This window comes from Corvus hawaiiensis, chromosome 2, assembly GCF_020740725.1.
Source record: "Corvus hawaiiensis isolate bCorHaw1 chromosome 2, bCorHaw1.pri.cur, whole genome shotgun sequence".
Lineage (NCBI taxonomy): Eukaryota > Metazoa > Chordata > Aves > Passeriformes > Corvidae > Corvus > Corvus hawaiiensis.
The window spans coordinates 60,437,110-60,454,098 of record NC_063214.1 but is presented as its reverse complement, the minus strand read 5'-3'; positions in this window follow the sequence as shown (position 1 = coordinate 60,454,098).

Sequence of the window (16,989 nt, the reverse complement as noted above, 5' to 3'; positions counted from 1 at the left end):
CATATTAATTTCTATACACAACACAGTGTTTTGAAAGCAACATTATTCAGAGCCCCCAACAATACATGGCTGCTGTGCTATTTCAAATGGCCTGTCTGTGCTGAGGACAATGCAAAATATGATTTTATTAATCTTTCATTCTAATTTCATGGCACTCAGCAATGTTTGTGAGTGTGCACAATGGCAGGCACGAATCCAGAGCCTGTACTGGCACAGGCTGGGTTTGTTCCATCGACCCCAGCAGAGCCATGCTGATTTACACCAGCTGAAATCTGGCCCACGATTTCTGCCTTGGAAGGATTAAACTTAATTAGTTCTTTATGTTTGACCCACAGTGTGGGGATATCCCAGCATCACAGAGCTGAGGGTGTCCATCTCTGCCCTCGGCTCTAGTAAGCATCCCCATTCAGGCCAACGTCATGACAGCTGCCTGGCAAGAAGCAGAAACTCTGCTGGGGCTCCAGGCCCACTGACTGGCTGGGATGGCCATGAGGGGTCACACAACAGGTTTTTCAGAGGTGGGAGGGCTCTATGGGTGTCCCAATGCCTGCCCTGACAGAGGTAGCTTTCGAGACCAGCCCTATAGAAGAGCAGCCCCTGAAAACCAGCTCCTGAGACTGGAGCTGGTTACCCTTCCACGCGATCCTCCTCATGCTTGGTCTGGACATGCTCTTGGTCTGGCAGTGCTGGAGAAAGGTGAGTGTGGGGTCCTTCTCTGCCTCACACCATGGCACATGTGTTTTGTTCCTCCACCACTCACCCTCCTGCTGGCTGACTCTGCCTCCTTGTCCTTCTACTGCTAAATTACCCTTCTTGAAGCTAGTATGGAGCGGGCAGACTCACAAAACTGCAAGCTTTGCAGTGTGCTCTGAGAGTTTCCAAATCTCTGACCAACAGGGATGCAGAGAGCACTTTCCAGGGGACGATTTAACACCCAGGTCCAGCCAGCCAGATGATGCTCATGCTGCTTTGACCAAGACACTCAATGCAGACCCTCTGAGGATATCAGAAGCCAAATAATCTAGAATTTTAGAGGTTAAAACACAAGAACCTTAGCTCGTCTCCCTGTGCCAGAACCCAGCAGCAGTCTGCCCAATTCCCAGCATGATCCACTGCCCATGGGAACCACTGCTGAATGAGGACACATTGCCACACTGTCCCGTGCTCGCTGCAGTTTGACAAATGCTTATAAGGAGCAACTTACATAGAACCCATTGTAATGATCGTGCCTTGGGGCTATGTCCTTTCTTTCCAAGCAGAAGGAGCTGAAAGCATTTATGGAAACTATTTCTTACTGGGCACACTGGTGCAGAGAAATCCAAAGGCCTTTTTTTCCCTGTGCTTCTCAGCCTGCACACCCTCATTCACACTCCTCTCAGCCTTCTGGATTATGAATCACAGAATCATTAAGGTTGGAAGTGTCTGAGATCATCAACTCCAACCATTAACCAGCACCACCATGCTCAATATGGAACTATTATGCATAGGACAGTTTAGGGCACCTGCTGCTGAGCAATTTGCAATAGAGGGACTATTTTCTGGTCCTCAGTTGAACAAGTTCCCTGGTGATGGGGCTACAGGGTGGACAGGAAGAATAAGAAATGCAAAATTGATGGCATTTGCTCTGCGCAACCCAAGATGAGGCAGCAAACGAGGAAAATCCTGACTCTGACAAAGTCAATGGTCACCTGCTCCAACTGCATTAGGATTTTGCCTCTTTTATTTTTTTCCTGTATGGAACTGAGAAATCTGTTATGTCAGGAATGGTGGCTGGGTTTGTTTTGCAAAACAGAGCTAGGAATGTCACAATGCCTGCCTTCCATGTAGGCACAAACGGCTTCAGTGTAATCATGTAAAAATCTTCTGTTGCCAAGCTGTGCCTATATGGAGTTGATTTCACTGTGTTCCTTCACTTGAAGACTTGCTGAAATGCAGCTGTTAACCCTAAGGTATATCTCCTTACAGATCTGAAGAGTGTACACTGGTTCAGTAATTCTGTCATTTCATCTGGGAAAGATCAAATCTGGAAACTGGTTGGGTTTTTTTCTGTGTTCTCTTTAACTTGGTAATTACACTGTCTGTGAGAAAAGAGAGCAAAAAGGAAATTGCTTCTAAAGGACATGGTAATAAACGTGTCACGTATATCACTTAGCTGGGTTGTGTTTATTATTAACTCAGAATGGAAGAAGACTTGAGCCGCAGCACGGGAGCGTGATGGACTGGTTCTCCGGGGAGTGCAATTCCAGACCACACTGATTATCCCATATTTGCACCGAGGGGACCCAGCCCATGCCGTGCACCTCATTAGCTGAGCGAGGGACCTGGGAATCCTATTTCTGCATACATTTCCCCACAGTTCAGTAGTAGAGAATTCCCTAACATTTCCTTCTTTGATAATTTCCACTGACTGAGGATACGACTAATTTTAATTAAACCAATATGTACTGAGAATAACTCCTCTGACTTCACATTAATGCCAGCCAACAGAGATGAAAATCCACCTTGTGGGGACTCCTCCTTGGGAGTTGTCAACTCGATGAACTTCAGCTGTGAGGTTCATCTGTAGAGATAAACCTAAAGAGGTTGGCTTGATGGTGAATCTGAGACAGGACTCACAGGGTAGTGAATGCAAACCTGGGAAAACGCTCATAAATTTCACTACAACCAAGACTTCCCCTGTATGTCTTAAAAATGTATGTATTCAGGATAGATATGCTATCCTACTGCTTTAGATCAACCCCCAAGCTGTAAAACAGAGATAAATGTGTTAAACAAATAGCTACTTTACCTGTGTTTCTCACTACTTTGCATAAATGAAATGGCAAAAAGCAGCTTGGATGTGTAGTTGAATCTGGCCAAAGGTTGCCCAGAGCTTTCTGTTGGAATATTTTCCTATGCAGACAGGCCATGGATGGGCAACCAAGTAGCTGGGCTTTTGGCTAACACTGGAGTAAGAGAATTGTATTGTGGACATCCTTCATTTTTTGCAAAACCTGAAGCAGTCCTGCTCAGAGGTGTGAAAGTCGGGCAGCTGCACCAGGGTGTGCAGAGCAGACACTCCTGGGCTTTGAAAATGGAGGGAGCCATCCCAAGACAATGAAATGTCACTCAGATTTAGGGAGGACTTTAAGGTCAGCTGGGTTTGGGTCACTTCAGGGGGGTGAGTGCAGGATCAGTGCTAGGTGAGGAAACAGATGCTCTGATGGGAACTGGGTCATGGTGATGACCAGATCAAACAGGGCCAGTTTAGCTCTCTGTGGCCTGGGGTAAATGCTAGACACCATCAAAAATTAAAAATGCACACACGTATCTACAGCTCCTCCCTGGTCACATGAAGCATATCTCTCAGGGCACATATTTTGAAAGCTGTATATTGGCCTTTTTTTTTTGCCAGGAAATTACAAAGGTGGCATCCATTCACACAAACTTTTTCTGCCTGATTTAAGTTAATAAGTTCCACCAAGACAGCAATTATTGTCCTGTTTGGCTGCTGCCTGTATCCATTATGTGTGTGTATATTATTGTTATTTATCAGCAATCTCCTTGTAGCTGTACAGTGACACAGGATTATGACATTGGCTGCTCCCAGAGCTTGCGATACCAATAACAAACAAATGATCAGCTAAACCAGAACTACAGAGCCTCTGATACAAGTCAGCCAACTTTTGAGCTGTGGTTGGGGATTCAAGGAACCAAACTGTGGCTTGTCAGATTATCAGGACCTTGTGTTTTTATATGATCCATCAGAAAAAGCAAGTATTTTGGCTAGAGCACATTTGATGCACATTCCTCTGAGGATGGTAGGACTTTTTGCTTGTTTGGTTTGGGTTTTTTTTTTCCCCCCACAGATGGCATTGGTTTTAAAGCATTTAAGTGGTGATTATCCCTTATTTTCCTGCTTTATTGGCAACAATGAATTGTGGGGATAAACAGAATATATGCAATGGTTAAAAAAAAAATAAAAGCACATTTCTGAGCTAAGAAAATGAGCTGTGGAGCAAAGACCACAGCGCAATTACACAAGATTATTCACTGATAGAAGTAAGTGCTGTGGCAGGCAATTATTTCCAGATTCTACCATGCAAGAAAGGCAAACTGTTTGCTGGAGAGCATTCATGAGGGTCAGATGATGGAGGGAAAGGCCAGGAAGACAAGAAGGAAAGCTTTCACATCCCTTTTCCGAGCTGTCACATGAAAGAAATGCCTGTAGTAACATTCAGTGAATGTGAACAGCGGGATGTTTGCAAACTGCCAAAATGTCCCTCAGTGGGGCAGAGAAAGGAGGGAGAAGGAAATTATCATGAAATAAAACAATAGGAGAATTGTCGCCATTTTGTGTTATTTTTGTCATCTGGCGCTGTGGGAAGAGAAGCAAGCCGTGCCCATCCAGCGTGTGCTACCATGGTGCTGCCACAGCGACTGCACGGACTCCTCCGTGCTGCTGGTGAGGGGCAACCCAGTGTGACTGCTGGTGACAAACCTTGAGTGCTTGATGGCAACAAGGAGAAATGGAGAGAGCAGAGTTAACAAAGCTCTTAGACCTGACTCACCACCACGTGAGATAAACAGGAGTGTTAAAAACATGTGCCCTGAGCCCTGTCCCAGCTGCAAAATCACCTGGGCTTGTTTAGAAACCACACTGGTCCCAGTAGCATGTGTGCATACACCGAATTAGCCACATGTTCTTACAGACTTCTGCCGAGCTGAGACTGTTGCTATTTGCTGTTCAGCCCTGAGTCAGTGGCTGCAGGACCCCAGATGATGGGCATCTGCCCTGGATGATGGGCAGAGAGCAGCCCCTTGGAGGGTCCAGAGTTGTTGCCCCTCATTGACTGCAAGAGGGACCCAAAACACACGTTTCTACCAAAGACACCAGCGTAGTGGGGTGGCTCTGGACCTGCAGGCACATATACCACCATCCCAAGGCTCAGGCAAGCTGGGACCAGCACACCATTCCTGTGGGCACAAGAGCTCCATTAACCCAGGAAGCTGTTCGGGATTAAATGAGGCTGCAGAGAAAGCTCCTGAGGAAATGCAGTCGCTCAGGCATAAGAAAGCAGGTCCTGCTATCTACAAATAATGGGCTGAAAAACAGGAAACGGAGGTCAGGAGAAGACAGCCAGTTCTCATACGGCAGCATGATAGCAGTGACTTTCCATCAGGGTCTGGGTCTGTGCAGTGACCTCGGCTGCTCAGCCGTTTGTAAACAGCCTGGAAAATGGGTGAGGAGAGAGGTGAGAGAGTTGGCCACTGATAAGAAGCTGTCTGAGGACAAGGACAGGCTGTGAGAATTGCAGACGGTGAGGAATCAAAGGGCAGATGAAATTCAACACATACAACTGCAAAACTAGATATTTTGAGGGGGAAGAAAGAGTCCCAGACTCACACGGGCTCTGCACAGACCACTGCTGGTCCAGAGCTGGGTCCTGTGTTTAGTGTCCACCAGAGCACGAGCTCAGCCCTCGGCAGCAGCAGTCAAGAAAGCAAGTCAAGCACTAGAAACCTGCAGGAAGCAAACAAAGATCTCAGAGCCTGGCAGGGGAAGCATCACAAGCCTTGTCCTCCCTCCTCCCTAAACATCTGGCCACATCTGGAGATGGATGCTGGGCTGGATGTGAAACCAGTCTAACCCACACAACCTAGCCTTCTCCATCAGCCACGCTGTCACCTCAGTGAGCATCCATGGTGGGAGGTCTCTGCACAGGTGACACAGTGTCAGGGACACAGCCTGTCTCCACGCCCAGTAAAATGAGAAGATGTGCAAATAATATGAAAACAAGCCCCTACGCCTTCCTACAAAGATAGCTCTGTCCCAATCAACAACTGATTTTTTTCCCAGCCCTTTAACAATGGTATATGAAGTGTCAATACCCAAAGCAAACACCAGAAATACCAGCCTTGGGAAGGTCCATCACATTCCTTGTTTGCCAGCCAAAAGTTGGCCTAAAAAGCATGTAGCAATAGGTTTATTGCTTTCTGGTTGTCAATAACAACCTACATTGGCTACCTGGCCATGCATCCATGCCATGGGGCACCCTCTCTCTCCTGCCATCTTTAGTCATACTTTCACAATACAGACTTGTTGCAGGGCTACTGAAAGCAGCTGGACAGTTTGCCATGTGTTTTCTTGCTACAGCTTGAAATAATTCCTGGGGACGTGTTATATCCTGAAAGCTGAGACAGCCGCAGACCAAAGCAGCCAGTGAGCTGCCTGCACTCTCATTTCAGGAACCAGTTTGTGTGTCACAAGCAGGCAATTTACACCAAAACACTCAAGACTGTGCTCATATGGGCTTGAAATACATAGTGCTTGTCACAAGAGGAAAGGGGTTTTTGCTTTCATCTTAGATGGTAACCCTACCGCTCTCCCAGAAGCAGAAAGTGACACCTCAGGGTTTGGTAGCACATTGTACCAAGATGTCAGCAGCCTCTGCTGCCCAGGGATAGTAAGGAATGGGGCAGCTGGGAGAGCTGGTGGGGCTCCTCCTTGCACAAGGAGGGTGCAAGGGACAGGCATGGAGCCGTAGTGGGACAAGCGTTGGGGACGTGCAGGGGGTTTGGTGGGATGTGTGAAGGGTGTGGGGAGTATGCACGGCACACGGAGACACTTAAGAAGGTGCAAAGGGACAGGTGGGACACAGGGGAGGTGCATGTGGGGGCATGGGTGACCATGGGGGTGTGGTGGGAGGGACACATGGAAGCGTGACAGGACATGTAGGAAAACATGGAAGGACAGGTGTGAGAGGACAGCAGGAGAGGAGGCAGTGGGGAGATAATGAGATGTGGGGGCACCTGGGAGAGCATGTGGAAGCATGGGGGAGACACAGGGGTTTGGGAGCCAGGCATGGTGTGACACAGGTGGCAGGAGGCATGGGGGTCACACACTGGGGATGCACTGGGGATTGAGAGGGGATCCACAAGGCTTCTCTAGGCAAGTGTCCTCACCTCCCATGGGGCACTACATGTGTCCCAGTGCCACAGCCTGTGGTGGGCAAGGGGACTCAGGGGGATGTGCACACTTCGAGGGCCAGAGGAATGAGCGCTAGCAGCCCCTTCTGCACCACCCCTCCACAGAAAAGGTGTGTGTGACAGAATTATACACAAAAAACATAGAAAACACATCTATACATAATTATTTGTGTATATGCACTTACTATATATATATATATATATATGACATAAAAAAGCAATGATGGTCTGGAAGGCAAGTGTGAAGCACAATAAAATCCCACCCACCAGAGGGGAAAGATAGCCCAGCCCTGGTAAGGCAGTGCTGAGGTGGTGTACGGGTGGTGGGGGCATTAGTGGGGCTCTCTGAGGGTCACTCAGGTATGCTCCCCTGGGGCCTGGAGAAGGCAGGGTTCCTTTTTCCCAGACATCCTCTTCAAAAGGGAGGACAACCTCCTGCCTGTTCATTGCAAAGGGTATCTCTGACCCAGTGAAACCAGTAGAGGAAGTGTCAAACCACACCCTGCAAAAAAAGCCCCGTGTGAGTGCGTACATCTGTATCTATGCACAGATGGCTCAGGGGAACGGAGGCTTTGTGGCTGAAGGGATCCAAAACCTCCGCCCGTGGCCACGGCGGTCATGCCCAGGCTCAGGCTCTGGCCCTACTCCACGGGCTGAGGGCCACCCAGCCACAAAGGCCCACCAGCTCACCAGCACTTGGGCTGCCAAAGGTGGCAATGGTCAAAAGCTAGCTTATGAAGGAGGGCTTTTAACTCAAGCCTAGTGTGCCTTGACTCAAAACTCATTTACAGTTCTTCCTTAGTCTAAATCCACCAAAAAAAGGAGATAGGTGGAAAGCACATGGAGGTACTCCTTTCCCTTCCCTCCACCCCAGCGGTGAATTTTTCCCCAGGAAGGGAGGAAAGGGGATTTTCTGGTATCCCAAGAGGGAGGAGGGAGAGCCACAGCCAGAATTTTTGTGGGGCCAGGCAGAATGACCCACTACACCATGGAAGTGGGACACTTCCTCAGACATATTTGGCCACAATCCAGCTTTACTGTTGAATCATCTTCACATCGCTGAAGACGAACTTTAAAAGAAATATATTATAGCTCTTGGCATTTTCCAGTCCTTAGGAAAAACTGATTGATTTGTTTTTCTTACAAAAAAATGCAAAATCAACTATTACAAGCTAATTTAACCCACAGCATTCCTACAGCCTGGTACCTTTCTGATAACACGGCGGGAGGGTTTGGGTGGATTTGTTTTTCTCATGTTTACTCTAAATCAAGTCAGTCTGTTTTTCTCTTTCACTTCTGCTGCTTGTTGACGTGTGAGGCACCATTTTTGCCCAAAGTGCCCGTGACTAACAGCGGGAGCTACCACTCATAGCATAAACAGCCTGGGATTCTCCGTTGCTGTCCCAGTGTCTCCTCTGCCCACAGCCCCACACAGCTCCAGGTCTCACCCCTCAGGGTCAAGGGGATGCTCCTGCTGAGATACCTTGTGCTGGTTAGTGGGATTTTGCGCTCTCTGCACCAAAATTGTGTTTGAAGCTCAGTTTCCATGCTTAGCATCAAGCAGGCACATTGCCCTCTGTGGGAGGGGGACCAATGTGGGTGACACCCCTCAGGTTTATTGCTCTGAACCTCCTTCTCTCCTCAGCAGCTGCCTTGGGGAGGGGGTGGCTCTGGCAGCTGCCAGCAGGGACCTGCCCCAGGACCTGCCTTCATGGGGTGGGTACCCAGGGCGGGGGGAGAGGAAACGGAGGCTCTTGGAAGGCACCAATGGGGCTGGAATTAAAAATGGCAAGGAAAAGGAAGAAGAAAAGGAAGCCAAAGTAGAAATTCAGATACTCTCTGGAGTTGAGAGTTACTCAGCCTTTACTCCTCTGCTGTTAAGCTCTACCCACTGAACGAGCCCAATTAGTAATTATCAGTATACGCCAGCTGTTATTTCAGTCCTGGCAACATCTGCATTTAGAGAACATCTGTTCTTTCTGTGAAGCTGTAAGTGCTATAGCTAACACACTGGTATTTAATGGTTTTGGTTTGGTTTTTTTTTTAAATCTTCAACCTGCCCTGTAGCACCATGCCAGCAGTACACATGAAAACAAAATTTAGCAGTTCAAAATTACTATAAATTAATTAACTTCTCCTTTCCATGTTTCTCCCCAGCCTCAGAGCCCTGCCTCATGCTGCTTCATTGTACTCACTCAAAATAAACCAAATAGAAGTTGCAACATCTTAGCACATTTCACATAAAGATATTCCCGGCACAAGCTGAAAAGCATCTATGTTAATGGGACTTGAGGGGGGGTGGGTAAACCATGTAGCCAGTTGTTGGGAGGAGGTGCCTGTATCAATAGCAACTGAAGCATCTCTACAAGAGAAAAAGAAGAAACCTCCTGAGAGAGAGATGCTGTTGAGTTGTTGAGGCTTTCAGATCTCAGGGCATCTTCTATTTTATTTATAGCTCCTCTGTGACTAAATATTATTTTTCAATTCCTATATTGTGTTTTTTTCAGTTGGGCTTCTTTTCCTTTCTTCGAAGCAACATGACCACATAGTAAACTGTTTTTGAGGAGTGTTTGCTGTTTGAGGTTGCAAGATGAAACCACAGAGTTCCTTATCTTGTCTTTCTGCATCTGTTTTTACATGAGCTAGCAGAGCAAAAGAGCAAAGCAGTAACAACCGAAAACTCCTTTTTCCCCTCTCCCCACCCACATTTTTGAAGCCACGGGAGAAGTCCCCTGTAGGATCCAGCTGCTGTCTCTCCCCGGTTTTCTTGTCTGCAGACCAGGTAGGAACATGCTTCCGAAGGGTGGGCAGTGAGGGAAAGCAGGAGGCTGAGCAGGAAAGTGGAAAGCAGTCACCAGCCTGGCATGGTTCTCCCTGAAACTTGTGTTTGTGCCTCAGGAATCAGCTCTGGAAACAGCAATAAAGTTCGTTTTGCTACCTTTCCTCCCCAAACTTTCAGCGTTCAATATTTAATGGCTGCTAAGTCTTGATAGAAAACATATCTGGACATGAAAGCTGGGGGAGTTTTGCTCAGTACTTGGGATACCAGGCAGTGGTGGGGGTGGTTTGGTGGGCTGTTCTCATGCAAGTTGTTTTCTGGTGTTGGGAGGGCAATGACTGTCACTGCTGCCATCTGGAACAGCATTATCACTCAGGGGAAGACTTTGGGGTGAGCCCAGGTGGCAAGATCTGCTCCTGTGTTTCTAGTTTTAGGTTACAAGCTTGTTAGAGACTTCTAACTGGGATGAACTGGGCCACCTTTTCCAGCAGGGATGTGGGGTTCGGGGGGCTGGAGCATCTGGTGCCTGAGCAGTGCTGTGCTCTGCTTGTACCTAGAGGCCTTTCCAACCCACTCAAGCTTCCACAAACCTTGAATTGCTTTCAAAGGCATTTGTTTCATATATTCCAGTAATCACACTGGATGCATCCTAACAAAATGTTTTTATACAAGTGTGCTGGTACAAATCACCCTGTAAGGCTATCTCCTTGCAAGGGTTCAACAAAGTCTGGCCAAGCTGGGATTGGTCCTTTAAGTCCTGAGCTTTAAGGACAGCCATACATAGACTGCTGTGGCTTTTTGATCCTGTGACCTTTAACTAAGAGGGAAATGATTTAAAAAAAACCCATTATAAACAGCTTCTTAGACATATGTCTTAAGTTATCATTATCTCCAAACAATTGCTCCATGTCACAACGAGGTGCCTAGCCATTTCCAGGATCCTTGGGCAGGCAGCACAAAGCTGCCTCCTGTGCTCCCTCCCTGCACATTCATCACACTGAACCAGCCCTGTAGGAAAACAAAGTCAGCCCCAGAGCACCTGGAGCACTGAGATGCCAAGGAAGATGAGGAGGCAGTGGAGGAAGCAGTGAGCGCAGGAGCTCAAGCATGTTCTGAGACCAAGTCAACAGCGCACATCTGACTAGGTAGCCTCCTCTCCTTAAGCTCATCGCTGGATTTGGGAGACAACACAATTTTTCTAGTAGTAAATTATCTCCTCAATCAAAAGATTGATTTCTGAGCAAAACCATTTGTAGTATCGAACTCTGAGGGACATTCATTATTTGTGCACAGGCTCCAGCAAATCACACAGAAATTTTGCCTGAGAAGCAGAATTAGTGTCATTATCTAGAGACCCATCTTGAAAACACTGAGCTGATAATGACAGGTTTAGTGCTGTCTCTCAGAAACTCCAACTTTCTTCTTGAATAAGATGGCCAGGGGAGCTGTGTTTAGACAAACATTTCCTGCTGGCAGAAGCCATTTCTGAATCACTTGTCAAGCTCCATGTAAGTCCAGGAAGCTTCACCCCAGTGGGTGACTTCTCACTGCTCAGCCCTTATCTCAAAGTCTCACCCGAACCCTGCTCCTCCTTCAGCTTCAAGCCATTGCTCCTAACCTGCCACCTTCAAGAGTAGAGCAACAGCTCACTTTTGTTTCTGTTGGTATGTGTTGCTGAAAGCTCTTTCCCATCCTCTTCCTGCTCATTTCTTCCCGGGGAGGACCCTAAGTGACCCCAGAAGTTACATGCACAGGCCTGTATCTTTTATGTATTAGAGCTTGTTCTTGTACGCCTTTTCTAAATACCAAAGGTGAAAAACACAAACTGCATCTCAGGCTGGCTGCTACAGATTCATTAACCTCATGGTTTTTGCCCATAAACCCTTTTTCAAAGGATGATAGAATGGTTTGGATTGGAAGGGACTTTTAAAGATCATCTCATTCCAACCTCCCTGCCATGGGCAGGGAACACCTTCCACTAGATCAGGTTCCTCAGAGCACCATCCAACCTGGCCTTGAACACTTCCAGGGATGGGGCATCCACAGCTTCTCTGAGCAACCTGTGCCAGTGCCTCACCACCCTCACAGTAAAGAATTTCTTCCTAATACCTAAAATAAACCCACCCTCTTTCAGTTTAAAGCCTTTGCCCCTAGTCCTATCACTACATACCCTTGTAAAAAATTCCTCTCCGACTTTCTTGTAGCTTTCTTTTCCTACAGGACCAGCCATCAGTTCTCTTCCCAGTGCTTTTTTCCACACTACCACGGCATTTAACCTAACATCCTCTTTGCTAGTAACTGCTCGCCATCCCATCCCCTGGAGCTGGGTTCACCGCCCCAGCGTCCCATCCGGCAGGGGTTTGTTATGACCAGCCCCAAAAGCCCCAGGTTCGTGTTAACAGATCCCTTCGGGCGGATTAGAGTGAAAGGACATTTGGATGATCAGTGTTTGTACATATATACATGAAGGGTTTATTTTAGAACAATTTGGTTGCAATGGAAAGCAGGTATGTAGCGGCTTTGGTTATTATTATCTATAGTAATATGGCAATAAGAAAGCGTTAAAATATCACTCTCTTAAGAAAATGTATAAGGGAAAAGAAAGAAAGAGAAAGAAAAGGTAAGAGTTGGAACATATCACCACGAATGGATCTCACGGCAATACTTGATTGTTCCAATTTAGTGTCCTTGGGTCAAAGTGATGATCGCAGTCTTGATCTGTTGGGGGTGGGAGAAGAAACCCATAAAGCACAAAGTCCGATGGGCTCAAATACACCCAGGCTCAGTGGGAACACCCAGGTACCTCCTCTGGGGGGAGCTTTCAGTCATCGGCTGGAAGGCCTCAGAAATGAGTCTGGGGGCATTTTGGGGGTTATGATGGTTTATGACACCTTCTAAGACATGACAGCTGCCTCTCACATCAGCGCAGTTGAGCCGGGAATGCCCCGTCAGGAGAGATGAAAACCCTCAGGACCTTCCCCAAGGGGAGGTGTGGGGGGAGTTTTACAACTGAGTAACCTGTGTAAGGGACAATTGGATCTGCCTCTTATCAGCCTCAAAGCCCGTTTGTAGCCTCCAGCGGTGACTGTTCAGCCCCTCTGTTTTATGCAGACCAGAGGTTTGCCATTACACACCCAAAACTTCACCTCCTTCCCCTCGGGGAGTGCAAAGCACCCTGCCGCCTCCGCAAATGGGCCATTGTTTTGAGTCATTAACCATTAACATTTCAGTCTCTCACAGGGTTGGTTGATTGCAGGACGGGATGGTATTGCCTTCCCACCAGACATGACTGGTAACCTTCCCCTGAAGACACTCTTGACACACCGTGTCACACCTGAAAGGCATCTTCTTCATAACTACTTCATCTCCTAGATTGAGAAAGGCATGACATCTCTTGGACATGAGGACGCAATGTCAGTCTTTTCCCTTTTTCTTCATTAATTTGCTTCTACTGCCAGTAGAAGCCACCAGCACCCAGGGCAGGTGCTGCTTGGCTGGGGCTGCAGAGGGGATGGGAGACCAAAGCCAACACGTGATGATGGTGTGAGTGGCCTGCAGGTGTCCTCTGAGGCATCCTGGCGTGCAGCCTCCCTGCCCGAGCACCAGCCCAGGCTCTGCTGCGGGACAGGGTGAGGGCAACATAACTCACCCAGAGGTCACATCATCAGGTTTGGAGGGAGGTATCTCCTTCTCCCCACTGGCTCTTGAGGAGGGGGGCTGACCTTCTCAGCTCTAGATAATTGTTAAATATCCACAACTAAAACCTGTATATCCCTCTCAGGGTTAAATCAGGGTTTGCAAAGTGCCCAGGAGTGAAAAGGATCCTGAGGGACGTGCAATGTCTCCACTGCTGAAGGTGTTCTTCTCTGCCTGCACACACAGCAGTGGGAGGCTGAAGCACTGGAAACACTGGAAGTGGTTGAAGAGCCCTGTGGCTTCTTTCTTTCTTTCTTTTTTTTTTTTTTTCTTTTTTTTTTTTGTTCCCCCTGATTCACCTGTTGCATGAAGGGAGGGATTGGCAGGTCTTGCAGGAGGCAGACAAAGCAGCCAGCAACCAGTGCCCATTCTTCTCCCTGCTTCACCCTGAGTGGTTGGGGGCAGAGCTGACACAATTGCTTTTGCCAGATCCAGGGGACATTTCCCCATCTAGCCCCATCCACATCCCTGCTGTGCCTCTCCAAGAGCACCCGAAATTCAGTGCTGGTCACAGGCCCATGTGCAGAGGTGAGCTCAGCGCTCTGGCCTCGCTGGAGGTAGAAAGCCTCCCTCCATGTGCCCTCTTTGCCTTGGCCCATCTCACTCCCTTTCTCTGCTTTACTTCCTGTCACCAATTTGCTGTGCTGGGTCTGTGGAAAGCAGCTGGAAGAGTTTCATGCCGGCACTGTTTTTCTCCTTTATACCGCTCAGCAGGCTTGGATCCATTCGAATGTCCCTTTCTTTATTTTTTCATCTTTTCAGTGCAGCTTCCTTCAACTTCAGCTTTTTGGCTGACTTGAGGCTTGAAATCTGTCTTTCCTCTTCCCTGTGCTTCCTCCTTCAGTAACCCTTCATGTGCCATGGCCTTGCTTTCCACAGGCACAGGGATGTCTGCTATGAACAGCACGGTGGAAAGCTGCTGACACCCAACAGAGCCACATATAAGGAATCTCGTGGTGGAAAGTTTTCTGAGCACACAGCAAGCTCTGCTGGCTCCATTCTGCAGACAGGTAAGGCAGGTAGATGCCCAGCATCTTAGCACACAGGAGGACTGCTGGCTCAGGCAGGCCCTCAGGGACAGTCAGGAAGCACAGCCATTCCACGTCACACCTGCCTCTCCTGATAGCACAGCTGTGCCTCTCCAGCTTGGACACCCTCAGTTCTGATGGCACAAATGCAAACACATTTCTGGCCATCTCATGTCTTCTGAGGACTTGCCACAATCTGATGCAGGAAGGCCAGCAGTCAGCTGCTCTTCCATTTGCAGATGCCTGTGCAGCTGGAAGCCTGTGCTAGGACACCAGTGTGATGTCCCACCACCAGCCAGCCATGCTGCTGGCAGCTGCAAGCTCAGCTGTTGCTCTATGGTTGAACTAGATGGTCTTTTCCAACCTAAATGATCCTACAATCAGCAGTGATGTTCGAATTATTGGATAACAGTTAAAGCAGGGCAGGATGAGTTATCAGAGGGGAATGAGAACCCTCACTAGGCTTCTACCAACCTACCTAACTGCAAGGACCTGCAACACAAAACAGCATTTTTGCTTTATACTGATTTAAACCATATTGGTAAGCCAGCCTGGAGCTGGTCTGATTTCCCTCTGCTCTCGCTGGGGGGGCATTTGCATTTTGTGTGTGTGTTTATTTCTGGATGCTGTTCACTGTGTGCACACTATCATATTATTCTGTTTGATGCTGGAATAATAATAATAATAATAATAACAACAATAATAATAATAGTTATTGTTATGTCCTTACACATATGGTGTGATGCTGGCACCCAGTTCCCAAATAGCTGGAGTCAGACGTGGAGCTCAGCACGCTGTTTCCTGGAACAGATCCCCAAGTACCACAGATAACTGTCTCCAGTTTATGCTCAAGATTGGGCAGCTCTTTTGGGTTTTAATTTTGTTTAAGAAACATATTTGCCAAAAATAGGCTCTTGCTGATCTGGAATTTTTTTTGGACATTGAACAAGCCAATGGCAACAATGCAGGAGTCATCCTTGTCACATGGGTCAACCTCATCCATCTTCTTAAACAAGTCAGGCATTTCCAGCCTCACAGCCCTGCCAGCTCCATGCCCCGATCCCAGCAGCAGAGTGCAGGGCAGACTCAGTGCCTGGCAAACCCAGCCTGGACAAAAGCAAAAGGCAAAGGAAAAACCCTTACCAAAAAAAGGTCACTTTCTCTTAAGAAATGCTCTTTCCTGCTTTTTGTCTCTGGTTTAGGGTTTTTTTCGTATGACTTCATGGCATTTCATTTGTCCTGCATATTATATAAGAAAACTTTATTATTTTTTTTTATTCTGTTTCATTTTAAAACTATTAAAACCATCTGCCACTTAATAAACACTAACATATTTTCTTTTCTACATCAAAGTGTCTCCTGTCTGTGTTGTAATGGAAGTTTGACATTATTTTTTTACAAGACAGACAGGAGACACTTTGATCAGGTGCCAAACAGTTTCACTACAACAAACAGGCAATACTATGAGCTAGAAATGATAAGATGTTATTATGCTCCATGATGATTTCATGACGTGTCAGCCATGATGTTAAAAAAAATCTACAGAACATATAATTTCAAAAATATCATGTGAATTTCTAGATTTTTTAAAATGAACAATTTATGAATTGAAAACATTCCTCTTATATTTTTCTTCTAAAGATTTATGACCACTTTGTAGCATTTTTGGCTATTTTTTTGTAATCCTTTTAATTTTGATCAGTATCTTCTGTCAAAAACACTTCATTGAAAAAATTCTGATGGATTCAACTTAAAAAACTTTTTTAAAAGCCTTTTTATAGATAAAAGATTTTTGTCCCTGTCAGAGAACAAAGGAATCACCTGCTAGCTCTTTTGTCATTCCTAAATAAATTAATTGCTTGAGGATTATTTCATCCATGTTTCTCAATGCGCTGCTCCGACCAAGCCCCCATACACATTTGCCTTTTATCCTGGGATGCAGGATGACTCCACAGAGAGCCCATGGCTTTCCAATAACATAAATACTGCAGCTACACACTGTGGAAAAACAAGCAAACAAGCAAACAAACAGATGCACGTTGTAATTTCTGTCTTAATTTGCATTCTGAAGAGAAGATGAGCTCTTCCATAGACACCTATGCCAAGCACATGGACATCACAGACAGGCTGGGTGTGAGTGTGCAGGGCCTGAACACAGGAGCTGCAGGTGGAGCAGGTAAAGACAACCAGGCTCTCTTTCTCTCCCTAAAAGCAGGTTTTCTCCTGCTTTGTCAGCAGAAGCTATTCCAGCCTTCCATGTGGACAGTCACAGCTGAGGAAGGGTTGGTTATCTCCAATGGAATGGCAGCTGGCAGAGGTGTCTGAAACCCAGGTAGTAGAAGGGAAGCAGCATGCACAAGGTCTCACCAGTGGGAAAAGAGGGGCACTCCTCATCATCTGCAACTTGCAAATTATTTCACCCCAAATGAGGTGAGAAAATTCATGGCCCAAGACAAAAGTTGTATCAAAGAAAAGTCTGATTGGGTACTAAGAAAAAAAACCTCAAACAACGTTGCA